At 37.6% G+C, this 25,769-nt stretch overlaps 1 long non-coding RNA gene across 1 annotated transcript in view; it reads left to right on the forward strand.

Moving 5' to 3' along the window:
• Nucleotides 1-20,125, forward strand: part of LOC123384784 — a 33,556-nt gene extending 13,431 nt beyond the window's left edge. The window contains exons 3-5 of the long non-coding RNA XR_006596336.1: nucleotides 15,068-15,132; nucleotides 16,874-16,944; nucleotides 19,963-20,125. This is a non-coding gene — a long non-coding RNA (uncharacterized LOC123384784). The remainder of the gene's footprint in view (nucleotides 1-15,067; nucleotides 15,133-16,873; nucleotides 16,945-19,962) is intronic.
• The last annotated feature ends 5,644 nt before the right edge of the window (nucleotides 20,126-25,769 follow it).

Genomic DNA, 25,769 nt, shown 5'->3' on the forward strand with positions numbered 1-25,769 from the left:
GAGATCAAGATGCTATTTTCACAGGAGACATTTGCTAGTACAGGTGTCCCCACGCTGCTGAGGCGGGCACTACAGGGAAACAAATTCACAGTGGCCCACAGGATAATGTAACTTTTTGAGGGAACCACAGGGAGCTCTGTGAGACTCCATACAAACTATTTGGATGTGATTGCTGAGTAAATTGAACTCTTTGGTATTTATTTTGGTGTAAGGGTGCATAGGCACAAGAGTTTGAGAACTTACGTTCTAGTGGTTTTTGGTAAGGAGTGGGCTAGAGGAAGAGCCTAGAACATTACAAACTGTATACCAACCAAAGATGCTTTCTAGCTGTGGTGTCCGACAGTAAATGAGCCTGGGGAAGTGCTTTTAGAGCAAGGGATAATTTAGTGGGGGGGGGGTGTAGGTGAAGTCTTCTTGGGGACATAGCTTTGGAACTTGAGGGCTGAGTCTTTAGAGAGACTGTAGTGCAAAAGCCAGAGATGATTGTTCCAGGCCCAGAGGCTGACAGGGCTACTTGGCCTGGGGGAGAAAGAGCCTGGCTCTGTGTATGGAGCAGAAGGAGCCTAGAGAGAGCAAGAGGGAGAGAGAGAGAGAGAGAGAGAGAGAGAGAGAGAGAGAGCAAGAGGGAGCCAGGTCATGCTGGCTCTGAAGAACATGATAGAGTGTTTTATCCTAAGCATAAGGTAAACAGCTTCCTTTCAGCTACACAATCCAGTAAGTCATTTATTCGTCATATTCTAGCTAATTAATAAACAAAATATGGGGGCGCCTGGGTGGCGCAGTCGGTTAAGCGTCTGACTTCAGCCAGGTCACGATCTCGCGGTCCCTGAGTTCGAGCCCCGCGTCGGGCTCTGGGCTGATGGCTCAGAGCCTGGAGCCTGTTTCCGATTCTGTGTCTCTCTCTCTCTCTGCCCCTCCCCCGTTCATGCTCTGTCTCTCTCTGTCCCAAAAATAAATAAACGTTGAAAAAAAAATTAAAAAAAAATAAACAAAATATGAACCCACCATTATCTAGACTTATTTGTGCTTTTACAAATATTTTATTATTGTCAGTCAATGTCCACAGCCACATATAATAGAAAATAATAGATTGATACTCTGGGAAATGTCTACGGATACTCAAATTCACCTGGCTGGGATATGGCTGATTCCAGGAGAGTCTGGGGGATGTGATTTATTCACATGCAAAGTTAGCCAGTTTCTCTCTCTCTCTCTCTTTCTCTTTTTGAAACTGTAATTAATGCATAAATGTATTGTGAATTGCATTGTGCTTTCAAAAATATGGGTTGAAATCGTAACGTCCAAACCTGTGGATATAACGTTGTTGGGAAATAAGATAGAATCAAGTGACTATGTGGTCATTCTGGATTTAGGAGGCCCCTAAATGCAGTGACTGTGTTTATGCAAGAAAAAAATGTGAAGGCAGAGACACGCATGGGGAAAATGCCATGTGAAGAGAGAGACATGTGACAATCTCTTCCTCAAAGCCTCCAGGAGAAGCCAACCTTGCTGACACTTTGATTTGGATTTCTGGTTTCCAGAAATGTGAGAGATTAAATTTCTGTTGTTGTTTTTTTTTTTAACTGTTTAATTTATCATTTTAAAAGGGTCAGGTTATTAGTGGAAGGACAGAATGCTCTCAGGTTTCCATCTTCCTTTCTTTAAATACATTATTTTGACGCTAGAACTTGGGCAGAGCTTATTTTGGTATGTTGGCAAGCATTCTTAAAGAATAGGAGACAGAGGGGCGCCTGGGTGGCGCAGTCGGTTAAGTGTCCGACTTCAGCCAGGTCACGATCTCGCGGTCCGTGAGTTCGAGCCCCGCGTCAGGCTCTGGGCTGATGGCTCAGAGCCTGGAGCCTGCTTCTGATTCTGTGTCTCCCTCTCTCTCTGCCCCTCCCCCGTTCATGCTCTGTCTCTCTCTGTCCCAAAAATAAATAAACGTTGAAAAAAAATTTTTTTTAAAGAATAGGAGACAGAATACAGATGATCTTACAGAATACAGAATAATATTAACAGGTAATATTTTTATTCTGTTATCTCAAAGATTTCCCATGAAATGTGCCATTGTTTTAGAAATTAAATGAGTCCGTTTTTGGTTTGTTTGGTTTTGATAATACAGTAAGAAGATGATGTATTTGTCTCTCCTATCCTGAAACATCAGGAAAGATAAATGGTCTTTCTCTAGATGCCTGGGCAGCATTAAAGAAGTAAATAGTGGCTTTTCATTCCGTTGGGTGGTCGTATAGTCTCCACAGAAAATTGATATTTCTCAAGCACTCACAGAAAATATTGTTTTCATTTGAAGGTACGGGAAAAATAATCTGTTTAAAACAAGGCAGCAACATAACCAGAATTGGCACTTTAAAATGTGACCAAGTTTGACACATCGTATGGTTAACAACATTGTCAGCCACATCGAAATTCTGTTTGATAAGGCACCAGAGAAATGGGATGATTTTAACTTTTTAGAATATTTGTTTTCCATAGTGGTAGCATATCAGAATTATCTGTGATCTTTTTTTAAAAAATATGTAATATAAATAAATGCCTGGGTCTGCCTCTGAGATTCTGATTCAAAGGTGTTGAGTAAGTATTGGGTATGTGTAGTTTATTTATTTATTTTTTAAAAAATGAGTGGGGTGATTTTATTTTTGGATGATATACAAAACTGTTAAATGAAATTAGAAATTGCAGTTTAAACAGTGGCATCAATTAAGAAGATTTTCAAGCACTTCTTTCCTTGACCTGGATTTTTTTTTTATATGTAACCTTTCTTTTATTTTTATATAATTAGTTTTTCTGGCATTCTCTTTTTTTTTCATGTGGTGTTAACTAGTTTTCAGCCTGAAGAATTTCTCTTTACTATTTCTTTTTTATATATAATTTATTGTCAAATTGGTTTCCAACAAACACCCAGTGCTCATCCCAACAAGTGCCCTCCTCAATGCCCATCATCCACCCTCCCCTCCCTCCCACCCCCCATCAACCCTCAGTTTGTTCTCAGTATCCATGAGTCTCTTATGGTTTGCCTCCTTCCCTCTCTGTAACTTTTTCCCCCCTCTCATCCCCCACGGTCTTGTGTTAAGTTTCTCAAGATCCACATATGAATGAAAACATATGGTATCTGTCTTTCTCTGACTGATTTATTTCACTTAGCGTAATACCCTCCAGTTCTATCCACATTGCTAAAAATGGCCAGATTTCATTCTTTCTCATTGCCAAGTAGTATTCCATTGTATATATAAACCACATCTTCTTTATCCATTTGTCAGTTGATGGACATTTAGAATCTTTCCATAATTTGGCTATTGTTGAAAGTGCTGCTATAAACATTGGGGTACATGTGCCCCTATGAATCAGCACTCCTGTATCAGTTGGGTAAATTCCTAGCAGTGCTATTGCTGGATCATAGGGTAGTTCTATTTTTAATTTTTTGAGGAACCTCCACACTTTTCTAGAGTGGCTGCACCAGTTTGCATTCCCACCAACAGTGCAAGAGGGTTCCCATTTCTTCACATCCTCGCCAGCATCTATAGTCTCTAATTTGTTCATTTTAGCCACTCTGACTGGCGTGAGGCGGTATCTGAGTGTGGTTTTGATTTGTAATTCACTGATGATGAGTAACGTTAAGCATCTTTTCATGCGTCTGTTGGCCATCTGGATGTCTTCTTTAGAGAAGTGTCTATTCATGTCTTCTGCCCATTTCTTCACTGGATTATTTGTTTTTCGGGTGTGGAGTTTGGTGAGGTCTTTATAGGTTTTGGATACTAGCCCTTTATCTGATATGTCATTTGCAAATATCTTTTCCCACTCCATCGGCTGCCTTTTAGTTTTGTTGATTTATTCCTTTTGGGTATGCATTGTTTAAAAATCTTATGTGTGGTTCTGATGTACAGCCAAGATCAAAACCATGGACCCAATGGAAGTGAGTATTGCTAATAAAAAAGAAGTATTGGTGAGGGGTGGGGTATTCATGCTGTGTGCATGAATATAGCATAAGGTTCAGCATCTTAACAAATGTTTTAGTTTTGTAGTAGAACTTCCATAACTATTTCATTCTGGTTGTCCTCATTTAACTGGAGGTAGGGGCCAGGTTTAGAAATTAATTAAATCCAAACTAGTCATCTTTTCTGCAGGCCTGGATGATTCATGTACGTTAGATGATTAACTCCCAGACTTTAATGTCTGAAGAATACTTAGGCAACCAGACTCCTTCAATTTTTGAAGACAACTACACTTATAATTGAATTGCAGCATACAGAATGACATAATGCTGTTTGCAGAAATGATATAATTTAAAATTTTTAGTTTTAGTTATTTTCATATTTCAGAATAATTTTTTCCAGATCTTACTTTTTAAAATTTTTGTTTATTTACTTTTTTTAGCTACTATGAAACTAGTAGTTGCTACATAAAAACCAATAGGGCATATTGGTAAAATCATCCTGGACATATTAAAACTATCTCTGGAACATGGTCTAAGATATTTGCTGAGACTTTCCAAACCACTTTAGCGTTCCTCCTTCAGTCTCATGTAAAATATAATTAGACTTCAGTCAAGCTCTGAATTGAATATAAAAGGCATGTAAAGCATCTGAGAGCCTGATGCTACGGCACTTGAAGAAATGGCCTGAAGACACCAAAAGCTTGAGAAATAGCTTTATTTTCAGCTTCTTGCAATTAAAGAGAATTCATCAGGCATATGCACTTGATTACTAGGCAATGTTATCAGACATGTATATATGCATTAATTAGGCCAGAGCATCACAACACACAATAGCTGTGTTTTAATTATTAGACCAACTAGTTGCAGGTGCACGCACACCTGCACACACACACACACACACACACACACACACATCTTCACTCTGAACTGCTACTTTAGATATGTTGCTTTGTGAGTGTGAAGGAACATTTATCTCACCTCAACAAATGTCAGTTATACAAGTGCAATTGTTTTATTGCCCCAGTGATTCTGACGTTATTTTTTGAGAATCATAAAAGCTGCTTGTGACACAGCTCGATGATTTTACGGACATTTAACTGAAGATTGTATCTTTTTTGTACTATGCTCTTAATTCTAAAATACTGGGCTGTGCACGGAAAATGTGCTGTTACTACAGAAACCAACAGATCAATTGACAGGACACCCTTTGTCTAGAGCATTTTTGCAGGTCTGCATGTCAAGTTGGATGATGAATTGGGGAAGATACTCTGACGGACAGATACACAGCATCAGATACACACACACACACACACACACACACACACACACACACACACACAGAGATACACTCTAATGAATGCATATCTTGATGTTATATGGTACTTACCACTCAAGGGGATACAATGTTTTGTTATTGTTCTTGACACTGACCAACTATGTCACTTCTGAATCTGATATTCCCTCTGTCATTCCCATGATTGGATCCTGGCAAAGTTACCTAATGTACCACAGCAGATCCACTACAAGTAAAAACTAGAGACTCTCTCTAGATGGTATCAACATACAAGCAATTTGTTTCCTTTAGCCAATAAAGGAGGATGCAACTTTCTTTCACCAAAGGCTGAGTTGTTGAAAACTTACACGTTATTCTGTTGGTGTTCTCGATGCGATGAGACAGCATTACATCGTGGCAACTGTGCAGTTAGGGGGCACAGTTGCCTAGGATTGGGTCCCATGCTATCCCTTACTGCTGGGCAAACCCGGTCAAGTATGTAAACTCTCTGTGCTTCAGATTCCTTACCTAGACAATGAAGCTAATGATAGTACCTCTATCAGTGGGTTCAGGGAGGACTCGATGAGCTAATGACTACTAAGCACATAGAACAGTAGACAGCACAGTCGGGAATGTTAACCTTTGTTATCCTGTGATTACTTTCGATATGCTTTTCATATCCATGAAACGACCTTTTCACCTTTAACTTTCTTCCTCATGATTCCACTTGGTAAAAACAAAAGTTGAAGCCAGCGACTGTTATGAAAAATAATCATGAAGGTAAAGAATTAATTTCTGGCTACTTGAGCTCAAAGAGAAGATAATGAATAAATCACTTTGCAAATGGGTAAGGTTTTGCACTGAAAAACATTGTATCAACCAAAGAAAGCTTAGGATAAATAAGGGCATTTCCTTTAATATGAATCTTATATTTTTAAGTATTTATCAAGATTTTAAATGAAAAAGTTAAGTAAAAAGAGAAGTGAGACAAGATATTAACAATTAGCTACTAGAGATCAATTGTGAACTGAGGAAATGAAGACTAATTATTTCCTGACCATCTGCTGAGTTTGGAGGAAAGTAGTAATCTTTAATTCATAGTTTTGAATATATCATTGATTTTCTGATTTAAGTAAGCCATGTACACTGTAGAAAACATAGAAATGTAAAAAACATTATAATGAAAAATACAATTTCTTCATTGTTTTATCAATCTAGGCTAAGTACTGGTAACATTTTAAAATTTTTTATGTGAAAAAATTTTTATGTGAGATTTAATACGCACTCACAGTTTGGATCCCACTGTTAGGGATGACTGTGATAGCCTAGTTTTATTTTTATTTAAATAGTGTCTCTAGAGAAGTTTGTCACATTTTCTACATAAATATGACTTTTTATTAAAATGCTACCTTTATGATATGTCAATTATAAATATAATTAACTCAATATGGTTAGAATTAATTGACCATATGCTCAAAAGGTATAGTACTAGATATTAAAATCTATCCTGGAAATAGCATACCTCCAGGAAATAGCATCTTCTTTTTAAGAGTTAACTTTCCAAGTAACTGGTGTCTAACCCTAATTTCTGGGTAGAAATTATTTTTGATGAAGAATTTTCAAATAAATGTATTATTATTATTTATTGATATAAAATTGGTGCATACGACTATTTCAAGTACACAACATTATAATTTAACATCTGTGTGCACTACAAAGTGATCACCACTGAAAGTTTAATTGCCGTTAATCACCATAGAATAAACCCTCTTCACCCATTTTACTCACCCCCACCCCCTATTCCTTTCCCTTCTGGTAACCACCAATCTAGTCTTTGTATCTATGGGTTTGTTTTGTTCTGTTTTGTTGGCTCATTTTTTTGTTGTTGTTTTTTAGATTCCAGATTTGAATGAGGGCATATGGCATTGTCTTTCTCCATCTGACTTATTTCACTTAGCATGATACCTACAAGTTCCATTCGCGTTGGCACAAACAGCAAGCTTTTATTCTTTTTTTATGGCTGAGTAGTATTTCATTGTGTATATATATATATATATATATATATATATATATATGTATATATATATATAACATATATACACGTCTATTCATTCATCTAGTAAGGGGCATTTAGGTTGTTTCCATATCTTGGCTATTGTAAATAATGGTGCAATGAACATAGCAAATGTTTTCTTGTAACAGCATTTTGTCTTCTTTGGACAAATACCTTCTTTGGATCAGACAGTAGTTCTATTCGTAATTTTTGAGAAATCTCCATACTGTTTTCCATAAAGGCTGCACCAGATTACATTCCCACCAATAGGGTTGAGGGTTTCCTTTTCTCTACATCCTCTTTATTTCTTATCTTTTTGATAATAGCCATTCTAACTGGTATGAGGTGATATCTCATTGTTGTTTTGATTTGCATTTCCTTGATGATTAGTGGTGTTTAGCATATTTTCATGTGCCTGTTGGCCATCTGTATGTCTTCTTTAGATGAATGTCTGTTCATATCCTCTGCCCATTTTTAAATTGGGTTATTTGTTTTTCTTATTTTATAGTTGTAAGAGTTCTTAATATAGTTTGGGCATTCATTTTTTTTTCAGACATATGAGTTGCAAAAATCTCCCATTCAGTAGCTTGCCTTTTTGTTTCGATGATGGTTTCTTTGATGTGCAGAAGCTTTTTATTTTGCCCTAAGTCTATTTATTTTTGCTTTTGTTCCTTTACCTTTGGAGTTAGCGCCACAAAAGTATCACTATAACCAATATCCAATGTTTACCACTTATGTTTCTTACCAATTATGTTAGAAATTTATGCTTTCAGGTCTTACATTCACATCTTGAATCCACTTTGACTTAATTTTTGTTTGCAGTATAAAGTGGTGGTCTAGTTTCATTCTTTGGTATGTGGCTCTCCATTTTTATAATGCGATTTATTGAAGAGACTGTCCTTTCTTTATTGTATATTCTTGGCTCTTTTGTCATCAATTTATTGTCCATATATGTGTGAATTTAATTTTGGTCTCTCAGGTCAGTTCCATTGCTCTCTGTCTGTTTTTGTGCCAATACTGTACTATTTTGGTTATTATAATTTTGTAGTATAAGTTGAAATCAGGGAGCATGATACCTTCAGCTTTATTCTTTTTCAAGATCACTTTAGTTATTCAGTCTTTTGTTGTTACATACAAATTTTAGGTTTCTTTGTCCTAGTTCTCTGAAAAATGCCGTTGGTATTTTGGTGGAGGTTGTATTAAATCCGTAGATTGCTTTTGGTGGTATGAACATTTTAACAGTATTAATTTTTTCATGCCATGAGCACTGAATATCCTTTCATTTCTTTCTTTCTTTAGTTTCTTCTAAATGTCAGTGTATAGTTCTTTCATCTCCTTGGTTAAAGTTATTACTAGATATATGTTTTGATGCAGTTGTAAGTGGGATTGCTTTATTAATTTCTCTTTCTGTTGTTACTAACATATCAAAACATAATAGATTTTTGTATGATGATTTTGTACCCTATTACTTTATTGAATCCATTTATTAGTTCTAAAACTTTTTAAATTAGTTTTAAAAAACTTTTAATGAATTTATTTTATTTATTAGTTCTAAAAGTTTTCAAAAGTCCTTAGAGTTTTCTGGGGCACCTGGGTGGCTCAGTCAGTTGAGCAGCTGTCTTCGACTCAGTTCATGAGCTTGCGGTTTGTGAGTTCCAGTTCAACATTGGGCTCTGTGCTGACAGCTTGGAGCCTGGAATCTGCTTCGGATTCTGTGTCTCCCCTCTCTTTGCCCCTCCCCCCACTTATGCTCTATCTCTCTCTCTGTCTCTCTCAAAAATAAACATCGAGAAAATGGCAGCTTAGGAGGACGCTGGGCTCACCGCGTCCTGCTGATCACTTAGATTCCACCCACATCTGCCTAAATAACCCAGAAAACAGCCAGAAGACTAGCAGAACGGACTTTCGAGAGCCAAGCGTAGACAAGAGGCCCACGGAAGAGGGTAGGAAGGGCAGAGAGGCGGTATGCGCTACACGGACTGGCGGGAAGGAGCCAGGGCAGTGAAGGAGCAGCCCTCCTGGCAAGGCAGAGCCCCCAAGTCTGACTTGCAAAAGCGGAGGGGCCGGACTGCATGAGTTCTGACAGCCAGCGGGACTTAACATCTGGAATGTTAAAAGTCATCAGCTCTGCTTAGAGAGTGGGAGGGCAAGAGTACACTGTGAGGGAGAGTTGTTGAGCCCCAGAAAACAGAGCTCAGCTTGGCGGGGAACAAAGGCACCGGCCACTGCCATTTCCCTCTCCCATCCCTAGGCGAAATCCCAAAGGGAACCAGTTCCCATCACTGAACTTGCTTGCACTGCACAAACGCCCAACGCTGTGCTTCTGTGGATCCATCAGTCCAATGGGTCTGCCTCCCTCCTGGTGCTGCAGGGCCCCTCCCACAGGGGACCACCTATGGCAAAGTGAGCTAAGCCTGCCCCTCCCGCCCCCTGTGCACCTTTTAGATCCCCTTGGCTAATACGCCAGATCCCATCAAAGCAGCACCACAAGCCTGGCAGTGTCCAAGTAGCCCAGACAGGGGCCACACCACTCCACAATGAGTCCTGCCCCTGGGAGAGGGGAAGATAAGGTACACACCAGTCTGACTGTGGCCCCAGTGGTGGGCTGGGGACAGACATCGGGTCTGACTGTGGCCCTGCCCACCAACACAAGTTACTCCAGACAGCACAGGGGAAGTGCCCCACAGTTCTGCACCACTCCAGGGACTCTCCAAAATGAAGAAATGGAAGAATTCTCCTCAAAAGAAACTCCAGGAAGTAGCTACAGCTAAGGAATTGATCAAAAACAACTTAAGCTATATAATGGACCATGAATTTAGAATAATAGTCATAGAATTAATCACTGGGCTTGATAAAAGTATAGAGGACAGCAGAGAATCTATTGCTACAGAGATCAAGGGACTAAGAAATAGTCATGAGGAGCTAAAAACTGCTATAAATGAGGTGCAAAATAAAATGGAGGCGGCCATAGCAAGGATTGAAGAGGCAGAGCACAGAATAGGTGAATTAGAAGATAAAATTATGAAAAAAGGAGAAGCTGAGAAAAAAGAGAGATAAAAAAAACATCCAGGAGTATGAGGGGAGAATTAGAGAACTAAGTGATGCAATCAAACAGAACAATATCTGTATAATAGGGATTCCAGAAGAGGAAGAGAGAGAGAAAGGGGCTGAAGGTGTACTTGAACAAATCATAGCTGAGAACTTCCCTCATCTGGGGAAGGAAACAGGCATTGAAATCCAAGAGGCGCAGAGAACTCCCTTCAAACGTAACTTCAATCGATCTTCTGCATAACATATCATAGTGAAACTGGCAAAATACAAGCATAAAGAGAAAATTCTGAAAGCAGCTAGGGATAAATACACTCTAATATATAAAGGGAGACCGATAAGACTAATGACGGATCTATCTACTGAAACATGGCAGGCCAGAAAGGAATGGCAGGAAATCTTCAATGTGATGAATGGAAAAAATATGTAGCTGAGAATCCTTTATCCAGCAAGTCTGTCATTCAGAATAAAAGGAGAGATAAAGGTCTTCCCAAACAAACAAAAACTGAAGGAATTCATCACCACTAAACCAGCCCTACAAGAGATCCTAAGGGGGATTCTGTGAGTGAAATGTTGCAAGGACCACAAAATACCAGAGACATCACTACAAGCATGAAACCTACAGACATCACAATGACTCTAAACCCGTATCTTTCTATAATAACACTGAATGTAAATGGACTAAGTGCTCCAACCAAAAGACATAGGGTATCAGAATGGATAAAAAAACAAGACCCATTTATTTGCTGTCTACAAGAGGCTCATTTCAGACTTTAGGACACCTTCAGATTGAAAGTGAGGGGATGGAGAACTATCTATCATGCTACTGGAAGTCAAAAGAAAGCTGGAGTAGCCATACTTATATCAGACAAACTAGACTTTACATTAAAGGCTATAACAAGAGATGAAGAAGGGCATTATGTAATAGTTACAGGGTCTATCCATCAGGAAGAGCTAACAATTATAAATGTCTATGCACCGAATACGGGAGCCCCCAAATATATAAAACAATGAATCACAAACATAAGCAACCTTATTGGTAATAATGTGATAATTGCAGGGGACTTTAATACTCAACTTACTGCAATGGATAGATCATCTAGACACAGGGTCAATAAAGAAGCAAGGGCCCTGAATGATACATTGGACGAGATGGACTTGACAGATATATTTAGAACTCTGCATCCCAAAGCAACAGAATATACATTCTTCTCGAGTGCACATGGAACATTCTCCAAGATAGATCACATACTGGGTCACAAAACAGCCCTTCATAAGTATACAAGAATTGAGATCATACCATGCCTACTTTTAGACCACAATGCTATGAAGCTTGAAATCAACCACAGGAAAAAGTCTGGAAAACCTCCAAAAGCATGGAGGTTAAAGAACACCCTACTAAAGAATGAATGGGTCAACCAGGCAATTAAAGAAGAAATTAAAAAATACATGGAAACAAATGAAAATGAAAATACAACAACCCAAATGCTTTGGGATGCAGCAAAGGCAGTCCTGAGAGGAAAATACATTGCAATCCAGGCCTATCTCAAGAAACAAGAAAAATCCCAAATACAAAATCTAACAGGCACACCTAAAGGAAATAGAAGCAAAACAGCAAAGACACCCCAAACCCAGCAGAAGAAGAGAAATAATAAAGATCAGAACAGATAAACAATATAGAATCTAAAAAAACTGTAGAGCAGATCAATGAAACCAAGAATTGTTTTTTTGAAAAAATAAACAAAATTGATAAACCTATAGCCAGGTTTCTCAAAAAGAGGGAGATGACCAAAATAGATAAAATCATGAATGAAAATGGAATTATTACAACCAATCCCTCAGAAACACAAGCAATTATCAGGGAATACTATGCAAAATTATATGCCAACAAATTGGACAACCTGGAAGAAATGGACAAATTTTAAACACCCACACTCTTCCAAAACTCAGTCAGGAGGAAATAGAAAGCTTGAACAGACCCATAACCAGCGAAGAAATTGAATCAGTTATCAAAAATCTCCCAACAAATAAGAGTCCAGGACCAGATGGCTTCCCAGGGGAGTTCTACCAGACGTTTAAAGCAGAGATAATACCTATCCTTCTCAAGCTATTCCAAGAAATAGAAAGGGAAGGAAAACTTCCAGACTCATTCTATGAAGCCAGTAGTACTTTGATTCCTAAACCAGACAGAGACCCAGTAAAAAAAGAGAACTACAGGCCAATATCCCTGATGAATATGGATGCAAAAATTCTCAATAAGATACTAGCAAATCGAATTCAACAGCATATAAAAAGAATTATTCACCATTATCACGTGGGATTCATTCCTGGGATACAGGGCTGGTTCAACATTTGCAAATCAATCAACGTGATACATCACATTAATAAAAGAAAAGATAAGAACCATAGGATCCTGTCAATGGATGCAGAAAAGGCATTTGACAAAATTCAGCACCCTTTTTTAATAAAAACCCTTGAGAAAGTCGGGATAGAAGGAACATACTTAAAGATCATCAAAGCCATTTATGAAAAGCCCACAGCTAACATCATCCTCAACGGGGAAAAACTGAGAGCTTTCTCCCTGAGATCAGGAACACGACAGGGATGCCCACTCTCACCGCTGTTGTTTAACATAGTGTTGGAAGTTCTAGCATCAGCAATCAGACAACAAAAGGAAATCAAAGGCATCCAAATTAGCAAAGATGAAGTCAAGCTTTCACTTTTTGCAGATGACATGATATTATACATGGAAAATCCGATAGACTCCACCAAAAGTCTGCTAGAACTGATACAGGAATTCAGCAAAGTTGCAGGATACAAAATCAATGTACGGAAATCAGTTGCATTCTTATACACTAACAATGAAGCAACAGAAAGACAAATAAAGAAACTGATCCCATTCACAATTGCACCAAGAAGCATAAAGTACCTAGGAATAAATCTAACCAAAGATGTAAAGGATCTGTATGCTGAAAACTTTAGAAAGCTTATGAAGGTAATTGAAGAAGATTTAAAGAAATGGAAAGACATTCCGTGCTCATGGATGGAAAAATAAATATTGTCAAAATGTCAATACTACCCAAAGATATCTACACATTCAATGCAATCCCAATCAAAATTGCACCAGCATTGTTCTCGAAGCTAGAGCAAGTAATCCTAAAATTTGTATGGAACCACAAAAGGCCCCGAATAGCCAAAGTAATTTTGAAGAAGAAGACCAAAGCAGGAGGCATCACAATCCCAGACTTTAGCCTCTACTACAAAGCTGTCATCATCAAGACAGCATGGTATTGGCACAAAAACAGACACATAGACCAATGGAATAGAATAGAAACTCCAGAACTAGACCCACAAACGTATGGCCACCTAATTTTTGACAAAGCAGGAAAGAATATCCAATGGCAAAAGACAGTCTCTTTAACAAATGGTGCTGGGAGAACTGGACAGCAACATGCAGAAGGATGAAACTAGACCACTTTCTTACATCATTCACAAAAATAAACTCAAAATGGATAAAGGACCTGAATGTGAGACAGGAAAGCATAAAAATCCTAGAGGAGAAAGCAGGAAAAAAACCTCTCTGACATCAGCCGCTCACTGGGTGTTGTATGGAAACCAATTTGACAATAAATTTCATATTTAAAAAAATTTTTTAAATAATAAATAAGCATCAAAAAAATTTTAAAAAGTCCTTAGAATTTTCTATGTATAGCATCATGTCATCTGCAAAATAGGGACAGTTTTACTTTTTTTTTCTGATTTGGGTGTTTAAAAAATTTTTTCTTACCTAATTGCTCTATCTAGGACTTCAATACTATATTGAACAAAAGTGAGAGTGAGCATCTCTATCTTGTTCCTGATCTTGGAAGAAAAATTTTCACTTTTCACCATTGAGTGTGATGTTAGCTATAAGTTTTATAATATGGCCTTAAATATATTTAGGTACACTCCCTCTCTACCTACTTTGTTGAGGATTTTTATCATAACCGGATGTTGAATTTTGTCAGATACTCTTTCTGCATCTATTAAGTTGATCATATGAGTTTTATCCTTTATCTGTTAATGTGGTTAATTTGCAGATGTTGAAGTACCCTTACATTTCTGGACTAAATCCCACTTGATCATGGTACATGATCCTTTGAATGTAATGTTGAATATGGTTTGCTAATATTTAGCAAATGGCCCATGTTTTGTATTTTTGATATCACATATTAAATCTTTTTTTAAATTTTATGTATCCTTTAACTAGTTAATGTAGTTAATTTTATTATTTTTGTCTTTTAACCTTCATACTTGCTTTATAAGTAATTGGTCCTCTGCTTTTACTATATATTTACCTTTTCCAGGGAAACTTTTACTTCCTTATGTTTTCTTATTATTAATTAGTGTCATTTCTTTTCAGTTTGGAGAAGTCCCTTTCAGATTTCTTGTGTGGCCAGTTTAGTTGGGACACACTCCATTAGCCTTTGCTTGTCTGGCATACCCTTCATCTTTCTTTTTTCTTTTTTTCTTTTGTTTTAAATTCTGGACGATAACCTTGCTGGGTGCAGAATTCTTGGATGGAAGTCTTTTTCAGCACTTCAAAAATGTCATGTCACTCTCTTCTGGCCTACAAAGTTTCTACTGAAAAATCTGCTGGTAGCCTGATGGGGTTTCCCTTGTATATAATAAGCTGTTTTTCTCTTGCTGCTTTTAAGAGCCTCTCTTCAACTTTTACCATTGTAATTATGTGTCATCTATTTAGGTTCATCTTATTTGAAATTCTCTGGGGTTCCTGGACCTGTACATCCATTTTCTTCTTCAGATGAGGTGAGTTTTCACCCATTACTTCTTCACCTAAGTTTTCTGGCCCTTTCTCTATTTCTTCTCTTTCTGGGACCCATATCATATGAATGTTATTCTGCTTGATGTCGTGACAAAGGTCCTTTAATTTATCTTCATTTTTTTCCCATTTATTTTTTCTTTCTGTTCTGTCTGGGTGAGTTCTATTGCGTTGTCCTCCAGCTCAATTATCCAGTCTTTGGCTTCATCCAGTCTGCTGTTGAACCCCTCTAGTGTATTTTTACAGTTCAGTTATATTTTTCAGCTCTATAACTTATGTTTTCAACTTAGATATTCTTTCTCTTTGTTGAGGATCTCAGTGTGTTTATCTAGTCTTCTCCCAAGTTTAGTGAGCATCTTTATGACTATCCCTTTGAACACTGTTTCAGGTAGATTGCTTATCTCTATTTCATGAATGTCTTTTTCTGATGTTTTGTCTTATTCTTTTGTTTGGAACATATGCCCCTGTCTCCTCATTTTGTTTGACTCTCTGTGTTTATTTCTATTTATAAAGAAAACACCTATCTCTCTCAGTCTTGAAGGAACGGTCTTATGTAGGAGATGTCATGTAGAGCCTAAAAGTGCAGTCCCCTCTGACCACCAAGGTTGGGAGCTCAAGGGGCATACCCTATGTGAGGTGTGTGTACCTATCTGCTGTAGCAGGGCCATATATATAGCATGAGGATTGGCAGGGCAAGCACCTGACATAACTGTGACACATGGTTTCACTGTAGTAGTGGCTCGGGTTCTCAGCTGAGCATGCCCTCCAGCTCTAGCATGTTACAGGGATAGTTCCAAAGTGGTGCCAAGGCTAACATTAGCAAGGTATGATAAGGTCACAAACATGGCACCCCCCCTCCATGTCTCCATCTCTGGAGAAAGTCCCAACAGTTTTCTGTTGCTCTGGTGGTCATTTTAAGGTTAGCAAATTGATTTCCTTCACATATGCCCTAGGCAGTTTTCAAATTGTTTTTTTTTTTTTTTTCTGGGTCCCAAGTTGAGTGAGTCTGCTTGCAAGCCCTATAAGAGTGAGTTCTTTGTTCCCTATGGTTCCTGCATATAATCCCCACTGGGTCTGAAAACCCAGTATTTAAGTGGCTTATCTTTCTCATGAAGGATCTAACTGTTGGAGTACCTGATGTGATACAAACCTCTTACTCCTCAAAAGAGAAGTTTAATATTTTTGACACATAGTTCCTGGGGTTAGTTTATTTTTATTTTTATTTTTATTTGTTTGGGTTTTTTTGTTTTGTTGTTGTTGTTGTTGTTTTGGTAAGACGTTTCTCTCTCTCTCTTACCTGCCTCAATGCTGTCCTTTTTGACTTTTTTGTAAAGACTCAGTTCGTCGAGTTTTTGGGGTTTTATAGAAGCAATTATTTCATATCCAGTTATATATTTGTTGTATCCATGGAAAGGAATGAACTCAGGATCTTCCTATGCCACCATCTTGAATCGAACTTCTCCATAAAAGAATTATAGTGAGTTAACTGATTACCATTCCAATATTTGTCCCTATCTTAATTATTTTTATCATTTCTCCTGTTGGACATTCAGATTTTAAAGTTTTTGCTATTGTAAATAAGGTTACAATGAGTGTTCTCTTATGAAAATCTTTTACCTCATTTATTATTGTTACCTTAAGGTCAATTTCTAGAAATGAAAGTGCTTCAACAAAAAGATTGCATATGCTAATACTCTAGAGACACAGGACCAACTTCTTTTTCTCTAGGTGGTTCCTGTTTGCATTCATCCCAACAGTTTATGGGAATGCACATCTCACTGAAGTCATGATGACAGAAGGTATGCTAATTTATATTTTTAATTTGATAGAAATATGTATATTGTTATATACTGAATGTTTTGTCCCCTGAAGTTCATATGTTGAATTCTAATCCTCATGTGATGACATTTGGAGGTAGGGCCTTTGAGGAGTTATTTATTGGGTCATGAGGGCTTCATGGCATTAGTGCCCTTATGAAAGGAGTCCAGAGAGCTAGTTTGTTTTCTTTCTCCCATGTGAGGATGAGAAGTTGGTCACAATCCTGATGAGGGCCCTTACCACAACCTACCCATGCTGCACCCTGATCTCAGATTTCCAGCCTCCTTAACTGTGAGAAATCAATTTCTGTTGTTGATAAGCCACCCAGTCTAAGGTACATTGTTACAGCAGTCTGAACTAAGATGTATATGGTTATTTCCAATTTGTATTTCTTGCATTACTAGGTAGATTTAATTTTAAAGTGATTTTAATCTTTCTTTCTTCTTTCTAGAATTTCTTGCTAATGCCTGCCAATTTTTCTTTTGTGGCATTTATTATTTCTGTTACTTGTATGTATATCTTACATAGGTTATATAAACTGCAAGTTTTTTTTCTCAGTATCTACTCACTCCTATTCCCAGTAATAGACTTTTGGACTCAGGGAAGCTAAGGAATATATTTCCCAGCCCCTGAGTAGCTATATATGGTCATGTGACTAAACTATAGCCAATGAGATCTGAATGAAGTTGGGTTATGAAGTTTTGGGCTATGCTTTAAAGGGGGGTAGTATAGCCTTTTCTTCCTTTCCTAGAGTGGAAACTCTTATTCATTGCCATTTTCAGTTTATTCTCTTGCTTTATGGTTGAAAAATACATTTATTGATAAGAAGAATGTTCTTTCTTGCTTCTGAAATTAATAGACTTTAAAACAATGGCTTCTGGATTGCCTAAGCGGGCATGGTGGCAATTCTAGGCCTCAGTTACCTGCTTTAAGAAAAGAACCATCATGTTAAATCACTAACTGGATTTTCAAATAAAGTGGTAGACATACACAAACAAGAAGTAATCGTTTGTGTCAATCTATCTTGTCTCATTGAATAATATGGAAAATCTGAGCAATGTTAAATAAAGATTTTGATAATAGACACTTTTTCTTATCCTTGAAAATATGCCTCTTCAGGATAGCTTTCCTTATGGTTTGTTAAAACAAAATTTTAAGTTTATTTATTTTGAGAGAGAGAGAGTATGCATGCATGTCCATGTGAGTGGAAGAGGGCAGAGAAAGAGGAAGGGAGACAATCCCAAGCAGGCTACACACTGACAGCACAGCCTGATGCAGGGCTTGAACTCATAAAACCGTGAGATCATGACCTGAACTGAAATCAAGAGGCTGTTGCTTAACCAAGTGAGCCACCCAGGTACCTCTAAATATTTTGTATCTTGTTATAGATGTGTCTTTGTATTGTATTTCAATTCTGGTATACATCACTTAAATAATTAGGAGTATTTGTTGAGTTCATCTAAATGTCTCTTCAGCATCTATTAAGATGATTCTATGCTTTTCCTTTCAACCGTTGGTATGATCAATATATTAATGATATTTTCATTGTTGAATAAAGGTCATTGCAATGCTAGAATTTATCTAGGAATGAGAATGTATTGTAAGGTTTGATTTGGTGATATTTTGTTCACCTTTTTGCATATTTTTTTCTTAAGTGAAATTGACAAGAAGTTTTCCCATTTTGTGCCTATTTTGTTGTTTTTTTTAATTTTTAGAGTATGTTTGATGCAAAAATTGAGGTTTTTTTTATATATTTCTAAATTCTGGGAAAACTATTTGCACCTAAAACTATCTACATCTGGTGCATGTCCTGGAATTAATATTTTTGGTCAACATAAATTCTTACTGGTTTATTGTTGAACCATTTTGTTCATAAAGTTCAATTATTTTATGTATATTTCTTAATTTTTTGGTTTAGAATTTTATTAAATATTCTTTTCAACGTTATAACCTCTCCGTATCCAGTTTATCACTTTTCTTACTCATTTGTTTTTCCCCCTCGCTTTACCTAATGAGAGATTCTATGTCTGATATAATTTGCTGCAACTCTCCAGGGAAGGAGGAAGCCCTCAATAACACCAAGGTTATTTTTGCTTTGCTTATGGCAAATTCCTTTCCCAACTTTCTGAAAAAGAAGGTCCTGGAATCTTCATTAGGATTTCCTATTATGCGGGATTGGTTTGGAGTCTTTGCTGGTTGTGTTGGACTCATTGCCTCTTTCATTATGATTCTGTATGTACTCTCTGAAACAGTAGTGCTTCAAAATTTGTGAGAGTGCATAAGAACCCGGCTAATTTTCAGTGCTGAACAAAGGTTACTTATTTTTTCATTTACTTGTTGCTTTTATCAAACATTTTACATTTTACTTGTGGTGGTGGGAGTTAGTGTTATAGCAGGAGTTTGGTGGAGAGTATTAGATGCTTTGACACTCTAGCCATTTTATCAGGATTTCCATATTTAATTTTTGAAAGAACTCAGATACATTTTGGAGTATAGAGCCAAAGTTAATTTTTATCTAGGTATCCAATTTTTCCAGGGCAATTTCCTCCATGATCTTATCCATTTTGGATTGGGTGGTGATGCTTCTTGTGTCATGTACGAATTTAGGTTCCATTCAGAATTTTCTTCTCTCTGAATTATTTTTGTACTAGGCACATGGTAGCTTTCTAATATGCGTTGCATTTCAATCTAGTTTTAAAAGACAGACTCCTCTGCATTTTTAGAACACATTTGATTCTGTCCTGTTCTAAGCATGATTCTCTCCATTAGATCTTTCAAGTCATGAGTCTTATCATGGTCAGCTTTGTATGTCTTTTTGGCTAGGATATAGTGCCCAACTATTCAAGTAAATGTTTGTTGCTGTGAAGGCACTTGATGGACGTGGTTAACATCTACCATCAGTTGATTTTTAGTGAAGATTATCCTTAACAGTCTGGGTGGGCTACATCTAATCAGTCGAAAGGCCTTAACAGCAAAACTGCTATTTCCCTGAGATACAGGAACCCCCCAGTGGTGTGGACTCAGTGTCAGCTCCTGAAGAGTGTCCACTCAGCCCTACCGACTTCAGACTTGCCCGTCCCATAATCGAGTAAGTCTACTCCTTGATCTCTCCCCCTCTCCCTCAGTCTCTCCCTCTTTCCTTCCCTTCTTTCTTTCCACGCTTCTGCCCCACCCCCTCTCATTATCTTTCTCTCTCATTTCTTTATTTCTTTCTCTCTGGTGGGACCCTGACTGACACAGAGGCCTATAAATGTTTCTTCAGTGACAAAGAATATTTCCTCTTTAAATCTTTTAAACTTCACTGATGTAATCTACTGCATAAAAGGCCAGATACTATTCCATCATCTTACATATTGTGAAAACAGATAGTACTAGCTTCAGGATTTAAACAGGGGGAAAAAGATATTTTTTCCACTCACTATGACACTAAGTTAACATATGCCAACACCGTCTGTCTGTACCAGCCAAGCAAGACGAAAAGTGTATTATGTCTTTCCAAGGTGAGATGGTAATCGTTCCTAAGTAAATGAAAGAAAAAGTTTACTTTACATAGCCTCTATTGAAATGTATTTATTGTGGGGTATCTGGGTGGCTCAGTTGGTTAAGTGGCCAACTTTGGCTCAGGTCATGGTATCACGGTTTGTGGGGTCGAGCCCCACATCGGTCTCTGTGCTGACAGGTCAGAGCCTAGGTCCTGCTTCAGATTCTATGTCTCCCCCTCTCTCTGCCCCTCCACGGCTTGCACTCTGTCTCTCCCCCTCTCTCTCAAAAAGGAAATAAACATTAAAAAAAATTTAAAAAAAAAGAAGTGTATTTATTGTGCTACTAGGCACAAACTGTGTGTTAATGGTGCTAGATTGCCGAATAAGAGAATGGGGATATTCGCCTGGACATAAATCACCCTCCACTGATGTCTTCTCTCACTGTGCTGGAAACTCATAGAAAAGTGTTGTTTACATCTTTTATGATAAGAGGATAAAGCATGTGCTTTACTGATTCTCAGGAAGATTCCCAAAAATGACTTTCACTATTTTCTCGGGAATACAATTTTATGTGAGAAACAATCCTGAGAATTGAGATGGCATTTGCTTCTCTTTTAGATTAAACACCAGACTCCTGTGGATGTGCTATGTTTTCTCTTCCAGTGTCGATTCACATTAACGCATCTCCATTCTGAAACTCATTGGTATGGCTTCTTGTAACTAAACAACTCTTCTGGCAATGCTGAAAACTCAAATGACTGCTCTATAAATGTAGGCACATTATCAGAAATTGTTAGCACTAGCGCTACACAAATGGGTATACAGAGCATTAAACTTGTTCTTGCTCTCTTTTCCTGTGGCTGTAATGACATTCTGAAATGCTGCTTAAGGGAGGATTATCGGAGGATAAAATCAATATCTCTGCACTTTTACCAATCTTCATAAGAAATCAACTAATGAATAGCAAAAGAGTGATTGGCTTTATTCTGCATTTTTCTCCAAGCTTGACAATAAACTATTCTTGCTTCAGAAAAAAGACATTAACATCAGCCCAGTTGCTAAGTACCGAATGACACATTTCTTTAACTACATTCATGCAGTTTATCATTTGTTTTGGTAGTGAATCTGCTTTACCTTATGCTTAGGTTTGTGTGTGTGTGTGTGTGTGTGTGTGTGTGTGTGTGTGTGTGAAACTGTATGCTAAATGTCCTGTTAATTGAACAGGATTATTGTATGAATTGTATGAATTTGTATGAATTGTATGAAATTGTATGAAAATTATGCATTACTCCTTAATTTGAAAAGAGAGGTTTTTTTAAAAATTCCTCTCTAATTTTTTTATGCTATAAAACTTTTCTCTCTACAAGTCCTACATAGAGCAATTAGAGTTGACAAAGGTAAAAGAACTTAATGGTGTGTGTGTGTGTGTGTGTGTGTGTGTGTGTGTGTGTGTGTGTTGGGGAAGAATTTGTAAAACACACCAAGTATTAACTGTATTGAAAGTATTATTTGTGGATATTTTGTCATATGCCTCACAAATTTTTATGTCATTTTGGAAATGCTGCAAGGATATGAGGGTTCTTTTAATTATTTATAATTTTAAATAGGAGTCAAAGTTGAGACAATTTTCTGATTAGGAGAAAAGAGTAGGCAACCCAAATACCAAATTTACATTTGGTCTGAAATGCTCATGTTCCAGAAATATGTTTATGTATGTAAACACACATATTCCATGCTATTCAGTCTAGATTAGAATATTTGATTGCATTAAATAATTAACTTTGGTAACCCTTCTCAATTTTATTTCCTGTTAGTTTCACTTCTATGCTTTGTGCACAAAGTTTTTCTTGAATCATACTATAATTCTAGAATTTCTTCTTTACTAAATTCAATAATCAACATTCAGGTTTCATAGTATTGCATTTGTCAGTAGCATTTGACACCATCCGTTATTCTTCTAGCTTTAATCATATAGCTTCCAGAGTAATTCTTGCTCATAATTTTTCCTTCTTCACTGATTACTCCCTATATTATTTTCCCATTGCTATAGAACAAATTATCAGAGAATTAGTGGCTTAAAATAACACCCATTCATTATCTTACAGTTTCTGCAGGTCAGAAATCTAGCTCAGAGTCTATTAAGGCTGAAACCAAAATGTTGGCTAGACTGCACTGTCATCCGGAGGTCTGATTGGGGAATAACCCACTTCTATGCTCATTCATGTCAGAACTCATTTCTCATGGTTGTGCGACTGACGTCCCTATTCTCTTGCTGGCTATTATGTTGGGGTTGTTCCCACTCCTCAGGTTGTTCTCTGGTCCTTGGTATGTGGCCCTCTCACAACCTGTCTCAAGACATGGCTGTGGGGTGCATCTGGGGGGCTCAGTTAAGCGTCTGATTTCAGCACGGTTTGGGAGTTCAAGTCCCACATCGCCCCGCATCGGGCTCTCTGCTGTCAGCACAGACCCTGCTTCAGATCCTCTGTCCTCCTCTCTCTCTGCCCCTCCCCTGCTCATTCTCTCCCTCCCTCTCTCTCGCTCGCTCTCAAAATAAATAAATAAATAAATAAATAAATAAATAAACAAACAAACAAACAAACAAACAAACAAACAGACTTAAAAAAATATGGCTGCGAGATTCTTGAAGATTGACAGGAGACTTTCTCATACTTTGAGTCTCTTCCTGAATAGCTACCTTTAGAGATGACATGGACTTCCTTCAAGTGCTTGCCTGATCAGGCTCGGCCCACTCGGGGTACCTCCCTTTGATTAACTTTTAATCTACTGATTAGGGACCTTAATTATATCTGCAAACTCCCTTACCTTCGCCACCTGATGTAACCTAATCATGGGAGTAAAATTGCATCACAGTCCAGGGGAATGGTCATGCAGGCTGGGCACACCAGGGAGCAGGAATTTTGGAGTCTTTCTGAGAATTTCTTCTATCACATTCCTTCTAAGTCCCCTTCTCTGACCTTTTCTCATCTCTCCAACCCCTTGGTGCTCCAAGGCCCCGTGGTTCAGCCTTTGGTTCTCTGTCTTGTTTGACTTGGCTGACACCCTAGATGATCATATCATTCTGATCTACTGGACACTATTTAATGCTGCCGAGTCCAAATTTATATCCCAGTCTTCATTTCTTCCCTCAAGTCGGATTCATGTATCCCCCTAGATACTGGACTTGGATGTGTAATAGACATCTCAATATATTAACAAATCCCAAACTGACCTTTACCTTCTCCTTCAGATCAGCTTGTTGTATGGTTTTTCCTTCAACTCTTCATTTTTGACAAATTCCATCAAATTATACTACTATATATATTATGCAAGCAGGATCCTTTAGTTCTCCCTCAAATCCCTCTTCTACATCTGTTTTATAGACCTTCAACCCAACATTAATCATTCTGTCTCTTTGTACTAGCTTTGATCTAAGGGACTAAACAGTGAGAGAGAACATGCATAGGTATGCATTTCTGTGCCATTTTATGCTTTTACAACTAAGTCATCTCCAAATTCACAGGGGATCTCAGTGCTTTTGAGGCATATATTACGTGTCTATTCTAAGTCCTTCTCTCTTTCTGACAGAAATTCTTTTAAACCTTTGTCATTCTTTTAAAATTCTGTGCACCAATGAAAGTCCCCCACAAACAGGAGATGCCTTTGCCTCTTACCCAATGCCCCCTACATGTTTGTATACATTCATGAATATTCATTCAACTCTTTTCTCAGGGCTCAGATAAGTAATCTTTCAATTATCCTGTATTTCCTCTATATTTTCAATGTTTTCCTTGCCAGTGGCTCTTAGCTGATAGACCTGCATAAATCTATTGCATCTAAAAACAAAGAAAAGAACGCAACTTTTTGTCCTTGAGTACCTTTCTGCTTGATTTTCTTATTCATTGCACAATCAATCATCTTGAAAGAGTGGTTTTATTTACCCTCTTTATTTCCTGACCTTCCCTTTACTGCACAACTCTCTAAAATCAGGCCTCTACTCCCACAATGCCATTAAACTACCTACTCTCTAAAGTCACTAACAGCTGCTAAATTGTAAAATCCAATGGCCCTTTTTCAGATCTCTCCTACTCCTACCTGACTACATCAGTTACTAATTTCTTTTTGAAACAATGGGATGCTTTGTCTTTTGTTCTCCTTTTACTTCTCTGATGACTTTTCATTTCCTTAGAAATGTAATTCTTCGTTTTGTGTCTCCTAGTTTTTTGTTTCTTTGTTATTATATCCTGTTATTTCCTCGTGCCCTCCCATGTCAAATAAGCTGATGAGCCCGATGTCTGAATTTACTTTTTAGATCTGTCTCATAAATTCTAGATTCTTATTCTGAAACTAGACATTAGACATACCCCCAAACTTAATCAGGTCCCTGGTATCTCCTTGTCTTTTTTCCCCACACCATATTTGTCTTCTGTAATGCTGACCTTGGCTCTTTACTGAGCCACAAAACCAAAAACTTGCTGGTAATCTTCATTTTGTAATTTATTAATTCATCAAACATGTATTTTTTAGTATCTTAGGTGCTATGTATGGACTGTGCTGACTGCTGGCCATACCTCAGTAAGCCAAAGAGATGTAGTTTTGTTGACATCTTGGAACTTATATTCTGCTGGGAGAGATAACAACAAGTAAATATAAAAACGAGAGATTGCAGCTTTGATTATAATTCTAAAGAAATCACACTCAGCTGTCAGAGAATAACAGTGTACAACTACTTGGCCTATTTCAGGGCCTGACAAGTCTCAAGAAGTAGACTATCATTAGTCTACTGAAGAGAATACCTAGATTAACTCCTGCCTGACTTTCGTGCTTGTATAAATTAAATCTTAAGGGAAGGTCAGGACTCCTTCTGCTCCCCATCTTCCATCCACCAGAAGTCTGTGCCTCTGTGGCTCTGATACAATCTCCCTATGCCCTAATATCTCTAATTCTTCCCTGTGCTTTCTGGAACTCATGATTAATAATTAACCAAATGCCATGTAGCTTAAACCTCCTCTCCAAATGTTCCTCATATCTTCTTGCTCTAATTGCAACCAGATTGTATTCTCATTCTACCATTCACTCTGAAGTCCTCAAAGTGATGGCTCGTTTCCTCATATCTAGAGGATGGAGGGAGTATAGGTGTTAAGCTTGCTCCTCATTATTACTTCTGTCCTGTGTTCCTCTCTTCTTTCCTTATCACCCCATCTCTCTAGCCCCTTTGAAACTCATGTTATGAGCTTGTAGAGCTCTTTCTTATCTTTTTATTAATTTTTATAAATTTATTTATTTAAGTTCAAGTTAGTTAACATACAGTGTACTATTGGTTTCAG

This window comes from Felis catus, chromosome B1, assembly GCF_018350175.1.
Source record: "Felis catus isolate Fca126 chromosome B1, F.catus_Fca126_mat1.0, whole genome shotgun sequence".
NCBI classification, from domain to species: domain Eukaryota; kingdom Metazoa; phylum Chordata; class Mammalia; order Carnivora; family Felidae; genus Felis; species Felis catus.